This window comes from Vicia villosa, linkage group LG4, assembly GCF_029867415.1.
Source record: "Vicia villosa cultivar HV-30 ecotype Madison, WI linkage group LG4, Vvil1.0, whole genome shotgun sequence".
NCBI lineage: Eukaryota > Viridiplantae > Streptophyta > Magnoliopsida > Fabales > Fabaceae > Vicia > Vicia villosa.
Genome location: NC_081183.1, coordinates 123817589 through 123822079, shown reverse-complemented (window position 1 = coordinate 123822079; position 4491 = coordinate 123817589). Strand labels below are relative to the sequence as shown.

Sequence of the window (4491 nt, the reverse complement as noted above, 5' to 3'; positions counted from 1 at the left end):
GGTGGGACAACAGGTGCTTGTCCATGCGCGTACAACGCGTTGTTGTTCTTATACGAAAAGTTCGGATGGTTTTTCTATCCAGGGTTGTACGTGTTAGAATAAGGGTTTCCTTGAGCATAATTTACTTGATCAGATGGGATTCCAGTCAAGAGTTGACATTCGGCAACTACGTGTCCAGTTAATCCACAAATCTCGCAGTTAGGTTCTACGGCAGCAACGGTGGCTGAAGGAGTGATGGTTAAGTTTTCGATCTTTTGAGTTAAAGCGTCTACTTAGCGTTAACGCGGTCTATACCACTTATTTCGTACATTCCCCCTTTGGTTTGGGTCTTCTCTAGAGCGGCTCGTTCTCCACCCCATTGGTAATGGTTTTGTGCCATGTTCTTTATGAGGTTGTATGCTTCATCGTGGGGTTTTTCCATTAGTGCTCCGCCAGCAGCGACATCTATAGTCATTTTAGTGTTATAAAGGAGACCACCATAGAAAGTATGGATGATCAGCCATGGTTCGAGTCCATGATGAGGGCATAGTCTAAGCATGTCCTTGTATCGTTCCCAAGCTTCGAAGAGTGATTCGTTATCTTTCTGGGTAAGTCCGTTGATTTGACCTCTTAGCATAGCAGTTTTGCTAGGCGGAAAGTATCTTGCTAAGAATACTCTCTTCAATTCGTCCTATGTAGTTATGGAATTAGAAGGTAGGGATTGAAGCCACGCTCTAGCTCTATCTCTCAAGGAGAAGGGAAAGAGACGTAATCGAATAGCTTCGGAACTAACGTTGTTAGCTTTGACTGTGTCGGCATATTGCACAAACACAGATAAATGGAGGTTGGGGTCGTCTGTAGGGCTTCTAGAGAATTGATTCTGTTGAATAGCTTGTACCAACGAAGGTTTCAGTTCGAAATTGTTCGCCTCAATCGCAGGTGGTGCGATACTTGAGTGCGGTTCACTGCGTGAAGGAGCGGCTTAGTCTCTAAGAGGACGAATAGCAGCCATCTCTAACTTCGGGGTAATTTGGTTTATTTGATCAGTAAAGATCAATTCCTGATTAATCGGAATTGGTGCTACTTCGGGAAGATTGCGAGCTCGACATTTGACGTTAATGAAACGTTCGATCTCGTTAATTCGTTGTATTAAATCTCCTCCTTGTGAACGAGTATTTGGCATACAATCGTTCAGAAAGGAAGGAAAGAATTTCCCTAGTCTCTACGGTGTAACAGTGAGTTACGATATCGACTTAAATAGTCCCCGGCAACGACGCCAAAAACTTGATCGCGATTTTACGTGTCTATTAATCTGATGACTGCAAGTGCACAGTCGGGTCGTGTAGTTTTAAAAGATATCGAATCCACAGGGACTATGAATCGATCTACCGTTATCTAAGGTTACTTTGTAAAGCTAAGGCTACTAATATTTTGATTGTTCCTAAGGGAAAGTGATTGTGAATATTAAGAAATATAGTAATAGACGGATATCAGTATGTATTTCGTTTAACTTAAGGTGATCCGAAGGTCCATTGGCTAATGCATAATTTGATTAAAAATCTTTATTAACTCAATTGATTAAAAATCCTCCTCTCAAACTTTCGCTCTGTTGATTTAGATTACTATCCTAACTCGTAATGTACGCTTTCGCCATCCCATTAGATTTTAGAAAAGCTTTTTGGAAACAACGTAATTAATAAAATGTTTGTTTTATGAAATCGTTATCTATTTAAATCCCCTAATCTCAAACTTTCGCTCTGTTGACTCAGAACATGCTAATATCCCTAACGTACGCTTTCGCCATCCCGCTCGGGTGTAAAAACATTTTTTGAAAATAAATAAGTTCTAATTAGTTTTAATACGCTTTCGCCATCCTTAAAACTAATGTCCTATGTCTACTATCCAGTTAAAGATCTCAAAGTTTCGCTCTATTGATTTTAACCTTTGACCGTCCTAACCCCTCAAACTTTCGCTCTATTGGTTTTAAGACTTACTAATTAAATTAGACATACAAACCAAAAACAAGTGATATTTAATAAAATATAATTAAGCCAATTTATTTCGGATCCCACAGTTAACTTACTTTACATACCGATATCTTAGTTAATTAGCCAGACATATCAATACGGTTAAGCATGCATAAATTAATTTGGCTTATAATAAAAGGCATGTTAAATGGCATATAATATATCATGCAATAATAATATAAATAAAGGCGGTAAATAATAAACCTGAATAAAATAAATTTGCAATTGAATCTTGAAGTATGAACCTCCACCACAGGTTGGCTGGATCGTTCTTCGAAATTAAATGGACAGAAATTAAAAACAAGGAATTAAAACGATAAATCTAACGTAAGGCTAGATTTATAAAAGGTTCACAACAATTTCCGGTGTAGAAATTGTTATGAGAAAATAAGACTGTTTAAATGAAAGCAGGAAGAAAAATAGCAAACGCGGACCAATTTTGGCAGCACTTCGTTAGCAGGAAATCGGACCGTTTGAAGTGAAGTGGCTGCCTCTATTTATAGGCGAGCCTTTGCAGTTGGAATGCGTGAAATGAGGGAACTTCTCAGACTGGGGCTTGGAGACGTGCGTCTCCACTTTTTGAGGGGCTCCGTTGAATGACTTGAGACGTGCGTCTCAAATGGAGAAAATTTAGGGAGAATTGGAGACGTGCGTCTCCACTTGGTGACGTGGAAGGAAGTTGCTGGAGACGTGCGTCTCCTCTTGCTTGTGTGATTTGGGCCACGCACAATTGATCCTTCGTGGGCAGGGTCATTGCTTTGCACATTTGGGTCTCCTTTTGCACCTCCTTTTCACTTCAGCACCCATTTTTCATCTTTTAGGTACAAATAGTAGTCGTTTTAGCTCCATTTCCTCTCCTTTTCACAAATAGTCTCAATAGGTTGATAAAACCTGAAATAAAGCAAATACTCACATAATATCATAATAAAACAATATAATAAACGGAAACTGCTATAAATATCTACGGATTTCAAGCTAAATATACGATATAAAATCGTGTTATCACACACTCCGTATAAGATCTCTATAATGGAACTGCTGACGAGTTCTCCTGCTCATAGGGATTCTTTGATGAAGATACTTGATCAAGCCTTTGTGGATCATGATGTGACGTTGGATCAGTTTAATGGGGTTGTGAGTAATGTCACCACATGTAAAAATTTGAGCTTCAGTGATGAAGACTTGCCCGAGGAAGGAAGAAACCATAATTTGGCTTTGCACATCTCTGTCGGTTGCAAGGAGGACTCGATGTCTAATGTGTTGATTGATACTGGCTCATCGCTGAATGTCATGCCAAAATCCACTCTTGCCCAGTTGTCTTATGGTGGCACACCGATGAGATTTAGCAATGTTATTGTGAAGGCTTTTGATGGATCAAGGAAATCAGTGGTCGGAGAGATTGATTTGCCCATTTGTATTGGACCGTTTGTCTTCAAGATTACTTTTCAAGTGATGGACATCTTTCCTACATACAGTTGCTTATTGGGACGCCCATGGATCCATGAAGCTGGGGCAGTTACTACGACTATTCACTAGAAGTTGAAATTTGTGAAAGATGGAAAGATGGTTGTCGTGAATGGAGAACAAGCTTTGCTGATTAGTCGTCTCTCTTCATTCCGTGCTATAGAAGCTGATGAAGTGGTCATTGGAACGGTGTTCCAAGCCCTGTCTGTTAATGATGAATTCAAAAAGGATGAAGCTTCCATTGCCTCCTTCAAAGATGCTCAGCTGGTGGTTCAGAATGGACATTCAGGAGTCTGGGGACAAGTGGTAAGTCTGCAAGAGAACAAGAATAGAGCTAGTTTGGGATTTTCTGCCTCAGGCAAGTCTGTGATGAAGCCTGAATCTTCTTTTCGTCCTTATCAAGAGATATTTCATAGTGCTGGGTTCCTACATCCGATTCCTCCAGAGGTGGACGCTATCATTGAAGATGAACCAGAGCCAGAAGTGCCAAACTATGTGACCCATGGAAAGATGATCAAGAACTGGATCACCATTGATGTTCCTGATTGTACTCATCCTTCCAAGTAAGTTGCTTTTATGTTTTTCAAAATCCTTTCATTCTGCCCAAGATGAAAGTGAAATTGTTGGGGCTTTTTTCTGTTTGTTTTAAACATTAAAATCATCAATAAAAATCATTTTGTTTCTGCATATATATGTTTTTTATCATTTTGCTTTTTCTAGAAAGTGGTAACACAAAAAACCTTTAAAAATATGTTTTCATTTGGTATAATCTGCACAATTACATGTTTGCATATATCTTTCCTTTTTCCTGAAATAATAATCACTTGTGCAGATTAATCACTAAAACCGTTGAAAGTAATGACCCTGCACCCTCTCCCAACTTCGAGTGTCTTGTGTATGAGGCGGAAGAAGAGAGTGATGAATGTATTCTTGATGAGATTTCCAGACTGCTTGAGCACGAGGAAAACACCATTCAGACGTATAAAGAGCCATTAGAAGTCATCAACTTGGGTTCTGAAGA

The 4491-nt window shown here is 39.3% G+C and overlaps 1 non-coding gene across 1 annotated transcript; it reads left to right on the top strand.

Moving 5' to 3' along the window:
- Positions 1 to 509: 509 nt before the first annotated feature.
- Positions 510 to 616, top strand: LOC131600843 (small nucleolar RNA R71). Its single transcript, XR_009283448.1, has one exon. It is a non-coding gene; the product is annotated as a small nucleolar RNA R71 (small nucleolar RNA).
- The last annotated feature ends 3875 nt before the right edge of the window (positions 617 to 4491 follow it).